Source organism: Cyprinus carpio, chromosome B5 (assembly GCF_018340385.1).
Source record: "Cyprinus carpio isolate SPL01 chromosome B5, ASM1834038v1, whole genome shotgun sequence".
In the NCBI taxonomy this organism is placed as follows: domain Eukaryota; kingdom Metazoa; phylum Chordata; class Actinopteri; order Cypriniformes; family Cyprinidae; genus Cyprinus; species Cyprinus carpio.
The window spans coordinates 38,001,815-38,027,032 of record NC_056601.1 but is presented as its reverse complement, the minus strand read 5'-3'; the positions used below and the strand labels follow the sequence as shown (position 1 = coordinate 38,027,032).

At 36.2% G+C, this 25,218-nt stretch overlaps 1 protein-coding gene across 1 annotated transcript in view; it reads left to right on the top strand.

The window, feature by feature from the left end:
* The first annotated feature begins 19,057 nt into the window (after nt 1–19,057).
* The window catches only part of LOC122137408 (protein Hook homolog 3-like), a 9,135-nt gene continuing 2,974 nt past the window's right edge, over nt 19,058–25,218 (top strand). Inside the window, exon 1 of the mRNA XM_042723488.1 lies at nt 19,058–19,097. The gene's annotated coding sequence lies outside the window, so the exon portion shown is untranslated. The remainder of the gene's footprint in view (nt 19,098–25,218) is intronic.

Below are 25,218 nucleotides of genomic sequence, written 5' to 3'. Positions count from 1 at the left end.
TGTTAGAAGTGATGGTTCTACCATACTTGTAACAAGAAATGGAATTTACAGTTTTGGCTATATGAAGCTTGCACAAAACTAAATAATGATCTGAGATATGATCNNNNTCTCTAATGTATCGACTTTAGAAGAAATGTAGTTCATAAAGGCATTACTGCTTTGGATGTTGAGAAAGTCACAACTGTTGATCTTATTTCATTAATTTAGCCCATGTTTAAATAAATACCTGGTGTTGTGTTTTCTTCTAAAGAGGACGAACAAGTAATCAGATCTAGCATTTTTAATGCTTTTCCTGTAGATAGGTTACTTTGCCCTCAAACAATACGAATACCTCTAGTTTTGTTTTTCACTTGGCTAGGCTCCCATTTTCCGGGGCTGCTCTCTTTAGGGGTGCAGGTATTAGCTCGATAACACCACGGTGTCCAGACTGTTTTCCGTTAATCCTTCCTTAAGCGTAAAGGAGCAACTGCATCACAAAATGCTAGAAAAGAGAGAGTCCATAGTTTCTGCTGTTACATCATCCAAGTTGTTCTGAGGTTTTGGATATACTTTAAGGAATTGGGATACATCAGGAGATTACTTTTTTACGAAGCAGTCTTTTGTGGTAGAAGTGATGGTTCTAACCATACTTGTAACAAGAAGTAGAATGTTACAGTTTTAGCTATAATGAAGTTTGCACAAAACTAAATAATGATCGAGATATCATCGGCTTGGCTGCATAATTTCTCGACAGAAAACCATCAACATCAAGTCCATGTGACAGTAGTTAAATCTCGAGTATGATTTTTGACAGTGAGTAGGTCCTGAGACGTGTTGTCTAAACCCCAATATAGGTCAGAATGTCTATAAATGCTGATCCCAAAGGCATCTTTTTCAAATTATCAACGATGATATTAAATCGAAAAACGCCAACAATTAAAACTTTATCTGCCGCCAGCACTAACTCTGATGTAAAATCAGCAAACTCTTTAATAAAGCTTCTGTGTGTGCCCTGGTGGCCTGTATACAGTAGCCAGTACAAACATCACAGGGGAGTTATCATTAACATTTGTTTTTCTCTGGATAATGTTATATTAAGCACATTCAATACTTCAAACGAGTTATACTTGGAAGCCTGCGCGCTGAATCCTGAAAACATTGTTATAAATTGAAGCAACACTCCCCCTTTACTTTTTGGGCGTGACGCTCATGTTTATAACAGTAATCTTGGGGTGTAGACTCATTTAAAATAATGTAATCATCCAGGTTTTAGCCAGGTTTCTGTCAGAAGCAAGAACACATAGATTATGATCAGTGATCATAGTATTACAAAAAAGTGCTTTCGTAGAAAGGGACCTGATATTCCAAATGAAACCAAGCTTTATATCATTTGTTAATCAACATCATCTGTTACAATCCTCTCAACACAAAAGCTGTGGTTTTCTTCCTGCTCCTCGGGGAGGTCTGCAGCAGAAGCCCGGGGTGTTTCTGGAGAACAACTTCTCTCTGGTGGCACTCAGTGGCACTTTTATTTCCACCAATAAACAAATTAACCCCAAGCCAAACCGCTGCATGAATGCAGTTTAATGAAGATGAAAACCACTGTGGTGGAAATAAATGAGTTCTGCAGAACGAGACGCTGAGAGGAGATTCATGCAGAAAACAGCTGGAAGTCTGACCTGGGAAAATAAAGAGTTAAGTGGCTTAGTACCAAACTGATTGATTGTTTAGAGTGCTTTATTCCAGTAAAAAGCTTTTTAGTGTAACTGAACAAGCGTCCACAGCTTCTGGTATGCAGATCTTGAGTGGATTTTTGATCAAGGTAAAGGTCAAGAATAACTGGCCATTAATATCTCCAGATGAACTCTTACTGGACTGAAGCAGCTCGCTGTACTTGATTCTCCATCAACAATGTTTTAGAGTCTCAAATCTGATCATCAGGATCTTTTGAGGGCGTTTGTTTCACAGAAGCTTTTACTTTTCACTGTTCCTCAGTGCAGGAGGAATGATCTTCTACAAGCCTCCCAGAACTATCTCACATCTTCACAGGGGAGCCTTTGTTCTTCATCTCGTCAATCACTGGCATTATAATGTTTTGGATCATTTTACTCTCACATCTCACTGAGACACTTACTGGAGATCATAGGTGATGACTGAGGGGCAGAAAATGTCTGAAGAATTTTCAAATGTTTCAGAAAGTGCTTAAAACTTTCCAAAAATCCTGGAAAGTTTTAAAATGTCTGAAATGTTTTAGAAATGCTCCGCCCCTTTGCAAGCATAGTAACTGAGAGATCATTTTATGTCAGCATCTGCTCTACTGTTATAAAAGATCTTACTGTTTTTATGTTACAAAGCATCAGAATTTCATCATGAATATCAGCATCTGAAGCAAATTCATGTTTTTTTGCCTCAGTTTTGAGTCTCGGAAATAAACATCAGCAGTTTTTTTTTCCTGTAATATTCTCACTATAAACCTGATTGATCAAATATGAATAACAAAACATAAAAAAGCACTTTCAAAACATCATCAACTGCACTAAAACAAAACAAAACAAGAAAATGAAACTGTAACACATAATAACACAACAATACTGTAATCTCGGTAACTTTCTTGTTTGCCTGCTCCACGATGAACTAAAGGAAGTCCTGCTCAGTAGCGAGTGAAAGAGTCCTGTGAAGAGACCTGATCCTGTTAAGCTTCAAGCGCAGATCTACAGGATCATGAAAGCTCCAGCACTGATTCCACGTCCCGTCCTGTTTACTGGAGGTGTGTGTTTCATGTGTCTGAGTCGCTGTTAAACCCACAGGGACGAGCGCAGGAGCGCAAAGTGGAAAAAATTTTTTTTGGCACTTCTCATATTATTTAATATTTCTTTTCTAAACTCGGACTTACCAATGTATTGTACTTTCCCTCAACTTCACACCAATTTGGTTTCCATTTTCAACGAATGGTCAACAAAATAATCAGTTCATATAAAGACCGTGGTCTTCTTTAACATCATTTTATCACAATGTGCATGTTTTCTATGCTACTAATTTTAAGTATATATTTAGTTATTTTGTTATTTGTGTATCCTATCATCTGCAATGCTACCTTGTGTCAAATGTATGCAAATTAAGCGCATTTTAATTACTTAACGCCTGATTTGCATATCAGTGTGGCGATTCTGATGAGGTTATTAATTGTACTGTATTCAGCTGTAATTTCTCCATTAGGCCTGTATGCCTGTGATATATCACCAGTTTAACTATGTAGACTACTAATGTAGAAGAAATTTTCTATTTCTATTCGATTAGTAATATGCATCGCTAAGAACTTCATTTGAACAACTTTAAAGATGATTTTCTCAATATTTAGATTTTTTTGCTCCCTCAGATTCCAGGTTCTCAAATAGTTTGTATCTCAGGACAAATATTGTCCTCCTAACAAACCATACATCAATGGAGAGATTATTTATTCAGCTTTCAGACGATTTCAAAAGATTGACCCTTCTGACTGGTTTTGTGCTCCAGGGTCACATATGGACATTAGATGTGTGTAAGATTGTTTCTTGAAAATGACTTATTTAAAAAAGTAGCAGCTTGTTCTGGCCAAGACCCGCCCACTTAAACAGGAAGTGATTGTTTGATTGACATGAGAGGAGATGAAGCACAGTCAAGAGTGGTGTGGAAAACACTCATCTGAAACACTAAAGCAATCTCTGGAAACGTCTGTGTGGAAACTGAAGATCTGCTGATGGTTCAGACTCACAGTCTGCTGCTGAACGCTGCCAAAGACAATCACTAGTCCTTCCTCAGAATATTCACCTGCTACTTTCAAAAATTATTTCGTTTCCTGGTAAACCAACACAAACTTTTGCAACTTTCATGAAACTTTCTGTGTTCATACAGTACGGCAGGATCGGCCGTGTGGGCGTTGGGTTGTTCATGCACACACACACACAATCCTATATAGCAGGCCTACCCATAATGCTGTGCCAGATGGGCAGCAGGGGCATGAGAAACAGCAGGTCTTGGGTGCAGGGACCGGGATGAATTCCACCTCTCCATTTACAGAACATGATGTAGAGAGGCGGGGCCTTTGAACTTCTGGGAAGCAGCTGGCGTCAGTGCTTTTCTGGCTTAACGGCTCACTCCCTCGTGTAAAACAGTAGAGCGCACTTAGACACACTGCGTGAAAGATCAGTAATAGAGAACAAATCAAACCCTAATCTAACCAGTGTCCAAGATCATCACTGATCCTGACCAGACCTACAGTGTAATCAGTGAGTGGTGTGAGGTGAGTGAGTGAAGTGTGTGTGATGTGTAATGTGTGAGTGAGTGAGTGAGTGAAGTGAGTGCGGAGTGAGTGGTGTGTGTGTGTGTGTGTGATGGTGTGTGAGTGAGTGAGTGAGTGAGTGAGTGAGTGTGTGTGTGTGGGTGAGAGTGAGTGAGTGAAGTGAGTGAGTGAGTGGTGAGTGGAGTGTGTGTGTGTGTGTGTGTGTGTGTGTGTGTGGTGAGTGAGTGTGTGAGTGAGTGTGTTAGTGAGTGAGTGTGTGTGTGTGTGTGTGTGTGAGTGAGTGAGTGAGTTGGGTGAGTGAGTGAGTGAGTGTGTGTGTGTGTGTGTGAGTGTGTGTGTGATTGAGTGAGTGAGAGTGTGGTTTGTGTGTGTGTGTGTGTGTGTGTGTGTGTGTGTGTGTGTGAGTATGAATAATATGCATGTAGTAAAAAACTCATCTGAATGTGGATGATAAGCTTCATTCTTGTACTGAAAAGGCTTTAGCTTGGCTCAGTGTGATCTGTGTGTGTGTAGGATCTGCATTTCTGTTTAAAATAAATGCAAACACACCCTTGTTTTTGCAACGATATATAATACTTATAATAACAATATAATACTGATATGGAAAAATGAAACAGTTCTACTATACACTGATGCATGTGTTCAGACGCACTTACCCATGGTGGACGGTTACATAAACTCAGACTATTCTTAAAAGAGAGTCATCTAGTTCTTCTTTTTTCAAGACTGGTTCACCAACTTTTAAAGTTAGTTTACATAAAAAGGTAAACTGATCTCGTTTGAATCCCAGAAAGTAGCAGTGATTATTCCTTGAATAAGCAGTTGTAGAGTCCAGACTAGTTCTCTGTGTTTGTGAACTGGACGAACAGTCATCTTACAGCGTTTATCATCACAATCAGTGTACTGTGTACACTATTTTGATAGTCCATTCTATAGAATTCTACTATAAGCAACAAACATGTCAACTATAGCTGTTAGAAATAAAATTATAATAGACTGTTAGGGTGAAGGTTTAGAGTAGAACAAGTTGATGTATTATAAACTACTGACAGTCAGTAGAATGTCTGAAGTGGACTATAGAAATACTATGTTAGCAGATTATTGGTTAAAGGCACACACACACACACACACACACACACACACACACACACTCACACACACACACAGTTGTTTAGCTGTGATGATGGTAGAAATCCACAGCACTGTGGTAAAATGAACCACTAGATGAATAGATATCAACCTGAGCCTCATATTTCTACTCTCAGTTAGATGCAGAAGTGACTGTCTGAGTGAGGAGCTCTTAAATTTATTTTACTCAAGCACACACACACACACACACACACACACACACACACACACATGAGTGCGCCAGTTCAGATGGGACGGGATGGTGGGCGTCTTGGCTGAGGTCTGGGACAAACCACACTGTGTTTATGGCCTTCTGGGTTGGTTAGGCAGCTACATTGAACACACACACACACACACACACACACACACACACACACACACACACATTACAAACTCTTATAAAACACACACACACACACACAATTAGAACACTTATAACACACACACACACACACACATTACAAACACTTATAACACACACACACACAGTGAGTTGGTGTGTGTGTGTGTGTGTGTGACACACACACACACACACACACACTACAAACACTGACTAACACACACAGTGACACACACACTACAAACACTTATAACACACACACACACATTACAAACACTTATAACACATGAATATACACTCATTACACACAGCTATTGTGTGGGTGTTGACACACACCAGTACACACACACACACACACACACACACACAAACACACACACACACAGATCACAAACACTCATTACACTTTCGTGTGTGCTTCCATCTTAGTGTTTGTATGAACACAGTGTGAACACATTTATATGAATTAAACTGCTGGATTTTGAAATCATCGATCTACTGACATTCAGTGACATCCGCTTTGAACATTATAATAACTGTTCAGCAGCGAGGCTACAAACTCCTGCACAAACAGAAGCTCAAAAGGTAAAAGTCTGTTTCTCTGGGGCCGTCTTACTTTTCAGACTCAGACCAATCTGCGGTTACAACTGACTTTAAGTTATGACCAGCCTGAAAGTCTGAATTTAAACTGAGGGGGCAGACAGGAATTAAATTGAAATCTGAATGAGTAGAAAATAGCTTGATTATATATATATGATATACCATATATAAAAATATCTGATTTTTAATTGTATTCCCCTTTGTGGCAGTCAACGCAATATCCTGCAATTAATCTGTTTAAAATTTACTGCCACACACACCCTTGTTCTTTTGCACGATATATCCCCATACTTAACGCACCAATATGATAACTGATAGGGAAATGAAACAGTTCTACTACATACTGATGCCTGTGTTCGAGAAAACGCACCTTGTGCTGCTGAGGACGTTTACAATAAACTCAGACTATTCTAAACTAGGCCGTCTGGAGGCGCGCAAATTTTTCAAGACCTCCGTCATAACTTTTAATCTAAGTAGTTTACATAAAATGTAAACTGATCTCGTTTGAATCCCAGAAAGTAGCAGAGATTACTCTAAAACTAGCGCTTTGTTTTTAGAGAGGTCGTCTCTGTGTTTGTGTAACTCACAGACATCATCTCACAGCGTTTAAATTCATCACAATATCCAATTATCTGTTTATTTTTTTTATCATTCTACTAACTATAAGCAACACATGTCAACTATAGCTGGTTAGAAAAATAGCAATTATAATGTACTGGTTTTAGGTGAAGGTTAAAGAACACGTTGATGTAACAGATAAACTCTACTGACAGCATAAATGCTCTCTCTTGGACTATAGAAACCCCTACGGTTTTAGTCAGATTATTGGTTAAAGGCACACACAGCACACACACACACACACACACACCAAAAAAACACACACACACACACTGTTTAAAAAAAAAGCGTGATGATGGTCAACTCACGCCTCAGGAAATGTACTAAATAAACCACTAGATGAATAAATACACAGCATTAGCCTCAATTTTTCCTTGACTCTCAATAAGATGCTAGAAGTGACTGTCTGAAGTATGAGCTCTTAAATATACTTACCAACACACACACACACCACACACCCACACACACACCACACAAACCCACACACACACCACAACACACACACAGCACACACACACACACACACGAAGACGGCCACTTCATATGGGACTGATGGTGGACGTCTGGCTGAGGCGTGACGCGAAGGACAAACACACTGAACATGAGCCGCTGCGGTTTGAAAACGGGAACTGTTAGATCGGCAGAAAACATGTCGGCACACAACACACACCACACACCACAACTACAACACACTATACACATAACACACCATTTTACACACACGACTAACACACACCACACACACACACACACCCACACACACAGAATCACAAACACCTCTTACCCCACGACTAAACACACACACACACACACACACACACACACACACACACACACAGATCACAAACACTCATTACACTCGTTGTCTTCCATCTTCTGTTTGTATGAACACAGTGTGAACACATTTATGAATTAAGCTGCTCGTTTTGAAATCATCCCGGTCTACTGACATTCATGACATCATCTTCTAACATTATAACTGTTCAGCAGCGAGGCTACAGAGCTCCTGCACAAACAGAAGCTCAAAGACAGAGCTGTAAAGAGCTGTTTCTCTGGGAGAAGACTCAGATTAGACCAATCTACTGATTTATCAACTGACTTTTGAACATTATGACGCAGACCGAAGTCCTGAATTTATAACGAGGAGCAGACTGACTAGAGTTGAGAAATCCAAATGAGCCCAAGAAAAACAGATTGATAAGATATATAATATATATATATATAGAATATAAAAATCGTGATTTTTTTTTGGTCAAAACTTGAATGAGAGCCTTGTTTTAACCATTTAAGACAGTTAGTGTGTTTTTTTCTTGGCCTTACAGACAAACACACAGCGCAGTTTATTTTACTGACAAACACTTCGTTTTCCCATAATGCCTAGAGCTGCTGATTCTCAGAAGAGCATTTAAAGTTGACGTGTGGAACGCACCGTACGCCGCGGAAACCTCAATCTCAAGACCAGTCTGACTCAAACCAGCACTAAAACCATACGTTTTTTAAGTCAGCTGGCTCCAGCCCAATGCAGCCATTATTTTGATACATGTATTATTTAATAACATTCATCTCTTTTATCTTTTTATTCAGTTTTCCAAGCCACTGGAGGCTGAAACACAACATACTGTAAGGTCCGCTGCATTAGCGTCAGATGAAGAACCGGAGTCAGCCGCCGGTCAACACTGCTCTCCTCTGCGTGACCCCTGGGCTTCAGGAACTGACCAGAGAGAGACCATAGATAAAAAAGAAAACATGCTTCAAGCCCTGAAGAATGGAAACTGACTGCATGAGTGTCAAGCCCCTAATTCTGACACACTTCATTTAATTCACACTTGAGTTCAGAAGAAGCTAGGGTTTTATTGTAGAAATACGTCTTTTGTCTTGGTGCCTTTCTGCACAGAAAAGCTGGTGTCCCAAAACCCCAAAAAAAAAAAACAACAAAAAACAAAAAAAAACCGAAAAACCCCCCCACCAAAAAAAAACACAAAAAAACAAAAAACCAATAACCGAAAAACCACCACCCAAACAATAACCCACAAAACCCCACACCCCAAAAAAACACAAATAAATTTTTTGTTTGCAATCAGAATTCAAAAAGTCTTCTGGCCCCCTTCTGCTCACATCCCAGATCTTTTTTAAACAAAAACAATCACAAAAAGGCAAAGAAACCCAACGCCGAAAAGCAGAAAATAAAAAACAAACTTTTTTTTTTTTTTTTTTCTAACTGTTTTTTTTTTTCAACATGTCCTCATGCTGGACCACATTCTAAAAAAAATTACGGCTTGGAAATAAAAACCAAAAAACCGTTTTTTTTTTTTTTCAAAACAAAAACCCCCACAAACCCCCGCAAAAATGACCCACAATGTGGTTTTCAACCGAGTCATGACCAAACTCAGCGCAAATTGTAACATAAAATTAGACTACAACAAATTCATTTACAAGACAAAATAAAAAAAAACGAAAAACAAAAAAAGTATTGGGGGGAAAAAAGAATAAGGGGGGGGACAAATTTTTTGGTAAAAAACTTTGCAAAATTTATAAAAAAACGAAAACAAAAAAAAAATACACAAAAAAATGTAGTTTTAACAAGGATAAAGGAGAGGAAATCAAAACAAAAGTGTGACCAAAGAAGACAACAATGTGGATATAGCAAACACTGAATAAAAAATAATACATCCGTGGAATAACAAAAAAATATGAGGAAAAAAGAGCAAAAACAAACGAAAAAAAAAAACCCCACGAAATTAAAAAAAGAAAAACAACAAAACCAAGACTCAAAAAAATTATATATATCAAGCCATGAGGAAAGGAGAAAGGTAAAGGGGGGGGGGGGGTAAACCCAAAAACATGCTCTTTTAAAAAAAAAAACAAAGAAAACGAAAGAAAAAAACAAACAATATACAAAAAAGGGGGGGTTTTTTTTTATTTTTTAATTAGCACATTAGAGGGCGAAAAGAAGAAACGAGCAAAAAAAAAAACAAACACAAAAATTTTTCCAAAAACCAAGAAACTGGTTAAAAAAAAAAAACCAACAAATGGACATAAAAAATGTTGGTTTTTTTTTTTTTGAAAATAAAAAGAGAAAAAACAAAAAAACTGGTGGGGTAGTTTGTTTTTTTGATGGTTCTGTTGTTTTTTTGCAAGAAAAAAAAAAAAAAACCCCAAACCCAAAAAAAAGGGGGAACAGTTTTGTTTTTTTTTCAAAGGGAAAATGAATTTTTTTTTATTTAAACAAAAAAAGAAGAAAAAAAAATGAAAAAAATAGACCACAAACATAAATAAAAATTGGTAAAGAATGAACAAAAAAAACAGAACAAAAAAAAAACAAAGAACTTTTTAAAAAAAAATGCTGGGAAAGATAAACAAATAAGGGGAAAAAAGAAAAAAAAAATTTTTTTTTTTTTGTTTTTTTTTGTTTTTTTTTTTTTTCGGGGGCCCCTTTTTTTTTGTGAGTTTTTTTGGGGGGGTGCAAAAAAAAATTTTTGTTTTTTAAAAAAACCCCCCAAAAAAAAAAAAAAAAAAAAAAAGCGTTTAAAAATTTGAAAAAATTTTTTTTTGAAAAAAAAAAAAAAAAACAAAAACTTTTTTTTTAATACAAGATACACGAAATCTGTGACAATGTTGAAAAAAAAAAAAAATTTTAAAAATTTTTGGATTTAATAAAGTTTTGACACTTCAGTCATAAATTTTGGGGGGGAAAACTCACCATGCTCGTATCACATATAGAAAATCAAGAAAACAGGAAAGGTAAAAAGAAAGGAAAAAATTTTTAAGGGTCAAAATCAAGACCAGAAATTTTTGAAATTTTTTTTTTAAAACTTGCAGCCCCCCCAAATAAAAAGAAGAAAAAATAGAAGTAAAAAAAAGAGGAAATTATTTTATTTTTTTACAAAAAGCAAAAAAGATAAAAAAAAAGAAAGATGAAAAATAAAAAAAGGGGGGGGGAGGGAAAGGAGGAAAGGCGGCCAACAACCCAAAACTTTTTCGGTAAAAAAGAATAAATAAAACCAAATTGAAGAAAAAACAAATAAGAAAAATAAAATCAAAAAAAAAAAAAAAAAACACAAACACGGGATAAAAAAACGGGGGGGGACAGGGAGACCAAAAAAAAAAAGGAAAAAAAAAAGATTTTTAAAAAAAATACAACAAAAAACAAAGAAGGAAAAGTAAATCTCTTAAAGCTTAACGTTCCCCCAGCAATAAAACAAACCCCCCCCCCAAAAAAAAAAAAAATAAAATAAAAACCCCCCCCAAAAAAAAGTTTTTTGAAAAAATGCCTGAAAAAAACCGGGCGGAAAAAAAAAAAAAAAAGTGAAAGAAACAACAGAGACAAAAATAAGTTAAAAAAAAATTAGTAGTGATAAAAAAAAGATTGGATCCAGCAGTTAAAAATAAAAAAAAAAAAAAAAATAAAAAGAGCATCAAAACCCCCCCAAAAAAACAGGAAAAAGAAAGGAAAAAAAAAAGATCCGACAAGTGATAAAAAAAAAAAAGGACTTCACAAAATAAAAAAAAAAAAAGAAGCCAAAAAAAAAAAAAAAAAAAGAAGAAAAAAAAAACAAAAAGAGAAAAAAACAAAAAAAAAAAAACAAAAAACAAAAAAAAAAAAAAAAAAAAAAAAACAAAAAAAAAAAAAAGAAAGAGAAAAAGGGAGCCCCCCCAAAAAAAAAGAGAAAAAAAAAACAAAAAAAAAAAAAAAAAGAAAGAAAAAAAACAAGAAAAAAAAAGGAAAAAAACAAACACCCCAACTGAAAAAAAAATTTTCACAAAAACAAAAATCCAACAAAAAAAAAAACATAACAAACAACAACAAACCAAAAACCCAAACAGGGCCACGCTGCTGAAAAAACAACAAAAAAAAAACAGCACAATATGGGAAAGCAAAAAAAAAATAGACCAACTTAAAGACCAAAACAAACAAAAAAAAAAAAACACAAAACAATAAGAAACAACCAACTGAACAAAAAAAAACAAAAGTCGTTTAAGAAGAAAAAATCTTAAAAAGAAAGGAAAAGCTTATCGTAAAAAAAAAATAAAAATGGAAAATGGTAAAAAAAAAAAAAAATAATAAAAGATAACACGAAACTGTTAGAAAAAAAAGAAATGAGTGAAGAAAAAACGAATAAGATAAAATAACAAAAAAGAAACACAAAACGGAAAGAAAGTAAAAAATAAAAACCTAACAACAAGACCCAATACAAAAAAAAAACAAAGTTATTAAAGTGAGGATGCTTAAACACACAAAAAAAAAAAAAAAAAAAAAAAAAAAAAGCAAAAAAACAAAAAAAAAAAAAAAAAAAAGCAAAAAAACAAAAGAACACCAACGAAAAGCAAAGGGTAAAAAAACAAAAAAAGAAAAGCAAATTAAGAAATAAAATTGGATTTGTGAATAAAAATGAAAAAAAAAAAAAAACACATTGATAAAAAAAACAAAAAGAAAAACAAGAAAAAAAAAAAATAAAATAAATAAGAAAAAAATAAAAAAAAAAACAGAAGAAAAAACAAAAAACAAAAAAAAAACAAAAGAGCGCTAAAAAGAAAAAAAAAAAAACAAAAAAAAAAAAAACAAAACCGACAAACAAATAATAATAAAACATACATAACCCCGCAAAAAAAAAAAAAAAAAAACAAAAGGGAGAAAGAAAAAAGAAGAAACAAAAAACAAAAAAAGACAGGGAATGGAGGAGGAAAAAGGAAGAGACACACAGAGAGGGAAAGTGGTTAGGGAAAGAAAAGGAAGAAGGAAAAAAGAAGAAGGAAAAAGGACGGGGAAAAGGCAAAAACCAATAAGAGGACAAAAGGAGAGAAGAAAAAAAATAAAGGAGGAAGAAAAAGGGAAGGAAGAAAAAAAGAAAAAAGAAAGATTAAGAAAAGAAAAGAAAGAAAAGAGGGGGAAAAAAAAGAAAAAGAAGTGGGAGGAAGGAGGGGCAAGAGGAAAGCAGATAGCGAGGAGTGCATTCGAGCGTAGAGGCCTATTGTTTTAAAGGAACCCCTGCATGTACAGTGCATTAGATCGTGATACAGTGCATGTGTGCAGATTCCAGGACATGAGCGCAGCGCATGTTTGGTAGATGTATGGTGGAGGTTGATTGCTCACGCCCTCGCTCTGCACACATATGCAAAATGATTTCCATATCTGCGAATGATATCTGCAATGGTAAAACTATAATATTTTTTATTTTTTTAATGCTATCTAGACGAAAAAGATCAATCCTCTCATCATCTCACACATGAAGCAAAAACGCCCTTGTCATAATAACAGCCAGAGTGGGACTGCTATTTTATCATGGTCTATGTAAACTGACCCAGTGTAAATCCTTCATATGCTTGCGCTGACTGGGCTATAAATCTTAATAATGAACAGACCGGCGACATATAAGTTTGAAGTGAGAATGCACTTAAGAATGTTTTTTTTTTTTTCTTCTGCTGTCATTTATACCAAACACAAATGTTACTGACTGCTAGTGTGTTTGCAGCACTACTATTATTTAATTTTTATATATATTAGTTTTTATATTTTTTCAGTTTAATTGATTTTTATTTATAAAATTTTATTCTCTTTTATTTAAATGCTATATTTCTGTTTACATTTATGTTCCAACAAACTTGCAAAAATTCTGCTTGATAAATGCTCTAAAAAACTTTTTTATGTAAACGAAATTGATCATATATATATATATATATATATATATATATATAGATATATATATATATATATATATATATATATATATATATATATACATATATATATATATATATATATATACTCTGTTTTATATATTTCAATACTTCTGGTCAGTTTATTGATTTGTTTGGTTAACTTTGGATACATTGCCCTTATTTTTTAATACCGCAGCAATAAAATTAAGATTCCAGGTGAAGGTTCAAGCTTGCGCTCTCAATAACGATGATAAGCTTAGGAAATGTTGTGCATCAACTTATTATTAGGTGTGACATTTTTAGCATGCCCAAATGAAACCGCGGAAAAACTTCAAGATATCGGCCTTAAACATCGGCAGCCCACCATATCGGCCATCGGCCGAACCTCACTCCCAAAACATCGGCCATCGGCCCCCCCTATAGAAAAACCCATATCGGTCGATCATACGTACTATCCCGCCCCCCCCCCCCACCCCCCCCCCCAGTAGCCGGGATCCGGGTCACTGTCAGGAACAGGATCTGGTTTATTTACTGTTTGTCTGCAGATGGGGCAGCTGATGGCGCCGAGCCACGTCCCGTAGCACCAGTACGCTATGATGCACGGCCCTGCGGTCAAACACAGAGCAGAGGTGATTACAGGTCAGCAGACACACTCATGCTGAACTACTGACCTGAGCTCAGCCTCACCGCAGAACAGATGACCGCAGTTGGTCTCTACGGGCAGAACGGCCTGCTGCAGACACACTGGACACGACATGTCCGAGTAAAACTGATGCCTGGGCTCCGACGACGACAGCTGCTCAACACAGGAGCACATGTACATACATACATACAGGTGCGTGTCATATAATTAGAATATCATCAAAAAGTTGATTTATTTCACTAATTCCATTCAAAAAGTGAAACTTGTATATTATATTCATTCATTACACAGAGACTGATATATTTCAAATGTTTATTTCTTATAATTATGATGATTATAACTGACAACTAAGGAAAATCCCAAATTCAGTATCTCAGAAAATTAGAATATTGTGAAAAGGTTCAATATTGAAGCACACCTGGTGCCACACTCTAATCAGCTAATTAACTCAAAAACACCTGCAAAGGCCTCAAATGGTCTCTCAGTCTAGTTCTGTAGGCTACACAATCATGGGGAAGACTGCTGACTTGACAGTTGTCAAAAAGAAGCGACCATTGACACCTTGTGACACAAGGAGGGCAAGACACAAAAAGGTCATTGCAAAAAAGAGGCTGGCTGTTCACAGAGCTCTGTGTCCAAGCACATTAATAGAAGCGAAGAAGGGAAGGGAAAAGATGTGATAGAAAAAAGTGTACAAGCAATGGGGATAGCCACGCACCCTGGAGAGGATTGTAGAAACAAAACCCATTCAAAAATGTGGGGGAAATTCTACAAAGAGTGGACTACTGGCTGGAGTCAGTGCTTCAAGAACCACTACGCACAGGCGTATACCCAAGACATGGGTTTCAGCTGTAAGCATTTGTTCCTTGTGTCAAGCCACTCTTGAACAACAGACAAGCGTCAGAAGTGCCTTTCGCCTGGGCTAGAAGACAAAAGGACTGGACTGCTGCTGAGTGGTCCAAAGGTTATGTTATTCTCTGATGAAAGTAAATTTAGCATTTCCTTTGGAAAATGTGGGGGGAGATTCTCAAAGAGTGGACTGGTAGCTGAGTCATGCTTCAAGAAACACTGGCTTACACACAGATCATTTCAAATTGAGGCCAAAGGCTCGACTGTCAATTTTTGTCTGCTTAAGGTAACAGTACCCTAAATACCTACAATTTGGGAAAGACGGCTGCCCCTGGCATCTAAGTTGGACCGACTCTGCTAGGTGGGTGGGGGGGGTGGTGGTGGAATGGACCTCTATTTATAAGCTATTGCTTCTTGGGAGTCCATTTTTTCACAATAGAACACATGTTTTTCCTGATCAGTTGTTAGGAGGTACTTTGAACTGGGTGTGTCTATAGTAGTAGTCCTTGGCTCTAAAAAAAAAAAAAAAGTAATACATTTTGTACCTTGTCATGTTGTAATATGCTATTCCAACATGTTAGCTACAAATGCAATGTTTGAACTGTGGAAAATACACACAATAAATAAATAAACAGGGTCGTGGATGTTTTGGGGGGCCAGTTTCTCTGCTGGTGTTGGTCCACTGTGTTTTCTGATCCAAGGTGCAACGCATGCCGTATACCAGAAGTTTTAGAGACTTCATGCTTCCGCTGCTTACCAACTTTATGGAGATGCAGATTTCATTTCCAACCGGACTTGGGCACCTGCACACAGTGCCAAGCTTCCAGTAACTGGTTTAAGGAGCATGGTATCCCCTGGTTCGTAATTGGCCAGCACAACTACGCCTGACCTTAACCCCAGAGAACATCTATGGGGTCTTGTTAAGAGGAATATTCTATATGCCGACCCAAGAATGCAGACAAGAGCTGAAGGCACTATCATAGCAACTGGGCTCTCCATAACCCCTGGAGCAGTGCCACGACTGATCGCTCCATGCCACCATTTTCTTAGTTGTCATGTTTATATCATCAAATTTTAAAAGAATTAACATCTGAATAAAACATACAGTCCCTGGTGTAATGAATGAATATAATACAGTTCACTTTTTTGAATTGAATTAGTGAAATAAATCAACTTTTTGATGATATTCTAATTATATGACCAGCACCTGTACATAAACTGTATACACACTGATTCAGTGCAGCTTCACAGTGATAAACAGGAAAATAAGAGTGTTCATGCTGTGAGGTTAATCAATACTACTAACTAAAGGTACTCTCTGAAAGCTCTAATAGTCATAACAGTGCCAGTGTTCAGCTCTAAACACTGTAAGTGTACTGTATGTATGCGGATAAAGCTGTATATCCAACTTTAAATATAAGGATTGTGCATTTGTGATGCTATAAACCATCAAGCACTTGAGAGATACAGAAAGTGAGTTGTATGGCGTGGAGCAAGTTGATGTACTTACAGTAGCTGTACAGTGCTACAAAATCATTAGAACACTAAGTAAAGCTAAAGTCAGTTAATTTTATTACTATTGTTAATGCTATTTCAAAATATCCTCCCCTTTGGAAGAAAGAAAGCAGCTATTGTTGTTAGATCAGTTTCTGAGGGATATTTCTATTGATCGCGGCTTCCAGCTCGCTATCACGATCTAGAGCTGAATAAACATCAGGTGACTGAGGGCAGCGCGTGGAGAAGAGCACTACCACAAACCTGCTCTTGAGTGAAGCTGCTCGACCACACGCACCTGCTCCTGATTGTCCAGATCCGCTGCTGCTCATTCCTGACACCAGACCACAAATGCACTACATATCACACTCCCCAAAACTACAAGCATCCAGACTCCAGATATCAGATAACTAGTGCCTGCAGAACTCCTCTTCTCATATTAATCACTATAGTGAATGAACTGTGATAATATGAGACACGCTGAGGTGTCTGAATACATTTGGTTTGACTGTGTGTGTGGAGTGTGAGGTCAGAGGTCAGCGGCGGGGGTCACCTGCAGAGCAGCGTTGTTGGCCAGACCCAGCAGAAAGCTCCGCTGAGCATCCATCACCAGAAGCACGGGTCGCATGACTCCTTCAATGCAGAGAGTCCTCGTCCGGAGCCAAACCACTCGCTGCTCCATCACACTGCGCATACCTCCAACACAGCCTCACACACACCTGCAAAAAAACACACACACACACACACCAAAACACACACCGAGAGACAGAGACACACCACACCCACACACACAGAGCACACCGATAGACAGACACACACACACACACACACAGACACACCCAGAGACAGAGACACACACACACACACACACAGACACACCCAGAGACAGAGACACACAAACACACACAAACACACACACCGAGAGACAGAGACACACACACCGAGAGACAGAGACACACACACACCGAGAGACAGAGACACACACACACCAAGAGACAGACACACACAGACACACACACACCGAGAGACAGAGACACACACACACACACACACACACCAAGAGACAGAGACACACACACACACACACACCCCGAGAGACAGAGACACACACACACACACACACACCGATCAGGTGACAGGAAACACATTTATAATGTTACAAAAGATTTCTATTTCAAATAAAAGCTGTTCTTTTCAACTTTCTGTCCATCTGTGAATCCTGAAATGTGTCACTGTTTCCACAAAAATATTCGGCAGCATAACTGTTTTTAATATTGATAATAATCAGAAATGTGTCTTGAGTATGTTTTAATTATATTAGAATGATTTCTGAAGATCATGTGACACTGAAGACTGGAGTAATGATGCTGAAAATACAGCTGCACATCACAGAAATAAATTACAGTTTAACAGAGCTTCACAGAGAAAACAGCTGTTTTAATATTTCTCAACACTGCTTCTGAATATCACATGTCTGATGATCTATAAGAGTCTGATAGTAAGAGAATAACACTGAATGTGTGATGGAGATGGTAATAACATCACGTCTGTGTAACTATGAGAGTAATAATCTTGTATGTATTTAAGGTGATCTGTCTCTGGGTGGTGGACAACAGAAGCCTGATTATACACCGAGAGAATAAACACATCAGATGAAAATAAACACACAACAATTGATTCCCTAGGAACAGCTACACACACACACGCGCGTTCGAACACTTACATCAGATAAACACTGCAGGTTCGGGCCTCAAACACACTTTCTCAAAGATTAATGTTAAGTGTTTGCGTTCTGCTCCTCAGTTAGTTCCGCGTTCTTCTTCTTCTTCGGCGGTTAACTCGCGGATCACTGGCTCACTACCGCCCCCTTCTGCTCCGCCCCCTTCTGCTCCGGAGTGTGGAACAAACAAAATAGGCTTACGTTTCACTCTGATTAAAAAAACGAGAGAAGCAATTCTGTCTATCACTCTTTCGACATATCCTAATAAAATCACTGTTCCTTTGAATAAAAACGCGCACTCTTCTACCGTCGCCTTGTGAAAGCCGCGCGTTTCGCTGCCTGTCTCACGTCATCAATGCTTTATTAAGCGCGCATTTTTTATTTTATTTTACCATACTAATTTTAATAAATAGTAGCGTTTTTTTTCACGTTTTTGAGATCATCTTTCAGCAAACGCGGTTTTCCGCCGTGAGGATTTTCCGTCAGGCATTAGGTGCCCCGATCCTGCAGGGTGGCAGCCGAAGGACCCTTGAGGGAAAAATCCACGGAGCGGCGCCGCTGATGTGTGGCTGTCACTCGCCGCTTTATTCGGATATTAAAACCAGCCTCTCGTCGCCTGATTCGACAGTATTCCTGTCTTCGGCGGACTCTGGTCGCACCGTGAGCGGCCGGGCCAGCTCGGTGTTGACTCGGTTGTTTGGTCGTTTTGTGAGGGTTTATCAGCGGAATGAGCGCCCCGGAAGTAGTGTCTGGATCAGAGTGGAGCTGTGTGAGGAATCTCCTCACCTGGGTGAGGTGTGTGTGTGTTTACTCGAGACACTCTCGGTTGAGGGTCATATGCTGTTTCTTCGAATGTCTTTATATAAACAAAAACAGGTCTAGTGTTTCTGATGATGTCATCACTGATCCCGACACACAGTATAATCTCACTCACAGAAACACTGGCCTTTAAGACCAGCGCGAGCTGAATAAATAGCAGTTCTCCAAACTAAACGAGGCATTCAGTTCTTTCTCTTCTTAAGACTAGGTTTAGCTGTTTAAAATCTCCTCACGGACAGAGCTGGCTTGGACTAATTTAAATCTAAGTCGACTAATTTACCATTTCACTAATCCAGTTGTTGCTTGAATAGTTCTATCACACGGGGAACTGTGTTTCTGCAGCTGGCCTATGGAGCCAGATCAACAGACTAGTAAGACTAGATTAGTGAGACTAGAGTAAGACTAGAAGGTAAGGACTGTGTAAGAATAGAGTTGAGAAGTGTAAGACTAGTGGAGACTAGTGTAAGATCCGACGTAGAGCGGTTAGTTGTGATGTGTACTGCCCTCTTCAGGATCTGTTCAGACATGCATTCCGCTTTCCTTTCTGGGAGTGATTAGGTGATTAGACATAAAGTGCACTGGAAGGAATTAGTTGTTAATTCAGTTAAGATGAAGGAAGTAGAGAGGAAAACAAACAACAACACCCCCCCCCCCCCCCCCCCCCCCCACCCCCCCCCCCCCCCCCCCCCCCCCCCCCCCCCCCCCCCCCCCCCCCCCTGGCCAAAATGCTGTGTGTGAGTGAGAGAGAGAGAGAGGGTGTGTGTGGCGGTTGTAATTAAACGCTGATGAATCAGGCACTGTCTCTCTCTCATTAGTTCAGGACCGTTGAGGGTGTTTGAGGGCATTTGAGGGTGCTGGAGGGGGTTTTGAGGGTGTTTTGGGGTGCTTGAGTTTTTTTAGTGTGCATTGAGGGTTTTTGAGGGGTTTTTTTTGGGCTGTGTGTTGTTTTTTTTTGTGTGGGTTGGTTTGGTTTTGTTGTGTTGTTGCTGGCTGAGGTTGGTTGTGGTGGTCTTGGTTGGTTGTGAATTCTGAATCGTTTGAGGTTTGTTTTTGTGTTTTGTTCATTGTGTGTTTTTGGCAGTTTTTCTGTTGATTGTTGTTTTTTTTTTGGTTATGGGTTGATTGTGTTGGAGTTTTGTGTTGTTATTCAAGTCTGGTTGTGGTGATTGTTTGACTGTGTGTTGATGTTGCTGTGATTTGAATGATTTTTGTTTTTATCCTGTGTTTTGTCTGTGCTTGTGGTTGTTTTTTATGTTGATGTTGTCTTTTGGGTTTGTTCTTGTTTTTTGTGGTTTTGGTGCTTGTTTTTTTTTCGCATTATTGGATTTTTGTTTCTTTAGTGATGTTGTGTTGTTTTGTGGTTTGTTGATGTTGTATTGTATAGTTCTTGGATTTAGTTTGTTATTTTGGTTATGTTTTTTTGTGTATTTGTGTTTGGTTGTATTTTGCTGTTGATGTGTTTTTGTTGGTTGTTGCTTTATTTGTGTCTTTTGTTTGCGTGTGTATTTTTTGTACTATTGTTGTGGTGTGGTGTTTGGTTTGGTGTTCTGTGTTTAGTTGGGTGTGTTTGGTGTTGTTTCTCGTAGTGGTTTGTTTTTTATTCTTGTGGTTGGTTTTGTCTCTATTTTTTTGTGTGCGTGTGCTGCTGTGCTGTGAGTTTTGCAATTTTGTGTTTGTTGTTGTTTGGGTTTTGATTTGTGGTTTTGGTGTGTTGTATGTGTTTTGCTTGATGGTTTGTGTGTATGTATGTGATTGTTGATTTCGTTTTTGTTGGTTTGTTTGTTTGTGTTATTTTATTTGACGCTTGTAGGTTGTGTGTCTTGATATTGTTGTTTATGTTGTGTGTGTGGTGTTGTGTGGTTGTGTTGGTGTTTGTATGGGTGATTTGGTTTTGGGTGGTGTTTGTGTTTGTTGTTGGGTGTTTTTGGCTTTGGAGTGTTGTTTGTGTTTTTGTGGTGTTTTGGGTGTGTTTTATTTTGTTTTTTTGATTGTTGTTTTTGTTTTTTTGTTGATTTGGGTTTGGTGTTGTTTGATGTTTTGTTGATTTGTGGCGTTAGCATATGGGTTGTTTTTTATTTGTTGTGATTATGATATTTTTTTGTGTTGGGTTTGTGTTGTTTTTTTTTGTTTGTTTTTGATGTTTCGGGTTTTGGGTGTGTTTTGATTGTGTATTTTGACTGGCAGTTTGTGTTTTTGATTTGCTGTGTATGGTGTTCTTGCTGATCAACTGTGTTTTGTTAGTAGGTTGATGCAATTTTTTAATGTGGTGTGTGTTTTTATTGTTTGGTGAACCTTTGGTTGAGGTGTGTGTGGTCTGTTTGGTTTTGTGGGTTTTTTTTGTGTGTTATGTGTTATTTGGTGTTTGGGTATGTTGTACGTGTGTGTGTGTGTGGTGTTGGGGTGTGTGTGTGTGAATTGAATACGTTTTGTTGTTGGTATTTGTTGTTGGTTGCCTTGTGTGTGTGGTATTTGGTGTATGTTGTGGTGTTTTGTTTGGGTGGTCTTATGGATTGTTGTATTATTGTTGTGTGTGTGAATTTTGTTGGTTTGATCTATGTGTTGGTGTGATGTGATTGATAATTTTTTGTGTTTATGTTTGGAGTTGTTGTAATATGGTTGGGGAATTTTGTGATTTGTCGATATTTTGTATTTCTTGTTTTTTTTTTTGGTTTTGTTTTTTTGGTTTGCGTGTGCAATATGGTGTGGTGCGAGTTTTTGTTTTGTGTTTTGAGTGGTGATTGTTTTTTTTTTTTGTTGGTTCGCCCTATACCGAGTGATAGTGTATGTTTTGTTTGTCTTGGTGTTGTGGATTTTGGGGGATGATGTTGTTTGTCTGAAGTGGTGAGCTGTGATTTGGGCATTTTGTTTTGTGTTTTTTTTTGCTTTTTGATTTTTATTATTTGTAATGGATGGTATTTTTGTGTTGTTTGGTGTTGTGTTGGTGAATTGGTTGGTTATTGGTTTGGGTTATTTGGGTTGTTTCGTGATTTGTTTGTTTGTTTTGGTGTTTGGTTTTTATTTAGCTGGTTTGTTTCGTTTTTTTGGTTGTTTTTTTTGTTTTTGGGTTGGTTTAATGTGTTTTTGTGGGATGGTGTTGTGTTTGGGTTTTTTTGTAGTTTTTTTTTGTGTCGTTTGTGTGGTTTTGTTTTGGTTGTGTAGTTGTTTTGTTTTGATTTTTTGTTGGTGTTTTGGTTTTGCTTGGGTATGTGATTCTGGTTTTGTGTTGGTGTTTTTTGTTTTTGGTGTTGTGTGTTTGTTGGGTTTGTTTTTTTTGTTCTGCTGTTGTTTTGGTTTTTTGGTGTTTTTTTGTTCGTTTTTTTTTTTTGGGTGTTTGTTTTTTTGTTTTTGGTTTTTGTTTTTGGTTTGTTTTGTTGTTTTTTTTGTTTTTTGTTTTTTTTTTGTTGTTTTTTGTTGGTTGTGGGTTTTGTGTTTTTTTGTTGTTTTTTTTGTTTTGTACGTGTGTTTCTGTTTTTTTTTGAGGTTTGTTTGGTGGGGTTGGTGTTTTTTTGTTGTGTGTGTTTGTTGTGTGTTTTTGTTTTTTGTTTTTTTTTGTTTTTTTGTTTTGTTTGGTTTGTGAGTGTTGGTTGTTTTGTGTCGTTTTTTTTTTTTTTTTGTTTGGTTTTGTTTTTTTTGTTTTTTTTTGGTGGGTTTGTTTAGTTGTTTTTTTTTTATTTGTTTTTTGTTTTGGGTTTGGTTGTGGGTGACTTTGTTTTTTTTTAGGTGTTTTTTTGTTTTTTTTTTTGTTTTTTGGTTTGTTGGGTTTTGTTTTTTGTTTTTGTTTTTGGCTTGGGTGTTGTGTTTGTTTGTTTTTTTTTTTTTTGTTTTGTTTTTTGTTTTTGATGTTTTGTGTTATTTATTTTTTTTTTTTATTTTTGTGTTTTTTTTTTTGTTTTTGTGTTTTTTGTGTTGGTTGGTTGTTGTTTTGGTGTTGTTTTTTTTGGTGTTTGGTATGTTTTTTTTGGTTTGTTTTTTTTTTTTTTTTTTTTTTTTGTTTTTTGAGTTTTTTTTTTTGTTTTTTTTTTTGTTTTGTTTGTGTGTTTGTTGCTTTGTTGTTTTTTGTGGTTTGTTTTTTTTTTTTTTTTTTTTGTGTTTTTTTTTTTTTTTATTTTTTTTGGTTTTGTTGTGTTTGTTCTTTTTTTTTGTTTGGTTTTTTTGTTTTTTTTTGTGTTTTGTTTGTTTTTGTGTCTTTTTTTTAGGTTTTTTCTGGTGTTTTTTGTTTGTTTGTTTTTTGTTTTTTTTTTGTTTTTTTATTTTTGTTGTGTTGTTTTTTTTTTTTTTTTGTTTTTTTGTTTGTTTTTTTTTGTGTTTGTTTTTTGTTGGTTGTTTTTTTTGTGTGTTGGGTTTTTTTTTTTGTGTTGTTGGGGTGTTTTGTTGTTATTTTGTTATTTTGTTGGTTTGTCTGTTTTTTTGTGTGTGTTTTTTCTTTAGATGTGGTTTTTTTGGGTTGTTTGTTTTGTGTTTGTCGGTTTTGTTGTTTTTTTGATTGTTGTTTTTTTGTTTGGGTTGTGTTTTATTTTGTTTTTGTGTTTTGGTTTGTTTTGTTTTTTTTGTTTGGTTTTTTTTTTTTTGGTGTTGTTTTTTTTTTTTCTTTTTTTTTGTGGTGTTGTTTTGTTGTTTTTTTTTGTGGTTTTTTTGTTTTTTTGTTTTTGTTGTTTTGTGTTTGTTGTTTTTTGTTGTGTTTTGTGAATAAATTGAATTGTTTCAGGTTTAGGTATAATAATTTTTTTTTTACATTTTCGAATAAATTGTTTTTTTTTTTTTGTTTTGTTTTTGTTTTTTTTTTTGTGTGTTTTTTTATTTTTTTTGTGTATTTGTTGTGTGTGTGTTTGGTTTTTGTTTTGTTTGTTGTTTTTTTGTTTTTTTTGTTGTTTGTTTTGGGGGCTGTGTTTTTTTTTTTTTTTGGTGTGTTTTTTTGTTTGTTTTGTTGTGGGTTTTCTTTTGGTTTTTTTGTTTTTTTTTTTTTGTTGTTTTTGTGTTTTTGTGTTGTGTTGTGTTTTGGTTGGTGTTTTTGGTGTTGGTTTTTTGTGTTTTTTTTGTTTTGTTTTGTAGTGGTTTGTTTTTTTTTTTCTTTGTTTGTTTGTGGTGCTTTTGTGTTTTTTTTTTTTTTTTTGGTTGTGATTTTGGTTTTTTTTAGTTTGTTTGGTTTTTTTGTTTTTTGGTATGTTTTGGATTGTTTTTGTTTGTTGTTTGTTTTTGATGTGTTTTTTGATTTTTTTTTGTTTTGTTGTTTGTTTGTTTTTGTGTTTTTGTTTTTGTTGTTTTTTGTTTTGTTGTGTGTGTGTGTGGTTTTTTCTGTTTGGGTTTTTATTTTGTTTTTGGGTTATTTTTTTTTGGTTTTGTTTTTTTTTTTTTGTGTTTTTTTTGTTTGTTTTGGTTTTTTTTGTTTGGGTGTGTTGGTTTTGTTTTTTTTTGGTTTGTGTTTTGTTCGATGGTTGGTAATTGGTGTATTTTGTTGTTGTTGTTTTTGTTTTGTATGTGCTGTGTGTTTTGATACTAGTGTTTGTTTTATGGTGTTTTGTGGGGGGGTCTAGTGTTTGATTATGTTTGACTAACGATATATGTGCGCTGATGTGTTTTAGTTAGATTTTTTTTTGATAGTTTGGTGTTTGTTGGTGTTGTGGGGGTTGTTGGTGTTATGTTTTCTTGTTTGGTTTTGTGGTTGTTTTGTGGTATGTTTTTTTGGTGTTTTGTTTTTAGTTTTTTTTTTTTTTTTGTGTTTGTTTTGGTTTTTTTTGTTATTTTTTTTTTTGATTTTTATTTTTTTGATTTTTTTTGTGTTTTTTGTTTTTTTTGTTTTTGTTGTTTGTCGGTATTTTATTTTTTTTTGTTTTTTTTGTTTTTTCTTTTTTAGTTTTTTTTGTTTTTTTTGTTGTTCCTTTTTTTTTTTTAGTTTGGTTTTTGTTTTTTTTTTTTTTTTTTTTTTTTTTTTTTTTTTTTGTTTTTTTTTTTTTTTTTGTTTTTGTGTGTGTGTGTGTGTGTGTGTCTGTGTCTGTGTCTGTGTCTGTGTCTGTGTCTGTGTGTGTGTGTCTGTGTCTAAGTGTCTGTGAGTCAAGTCAAGTCACCTTTATTTATATAGTGCTTTAAACAAAACA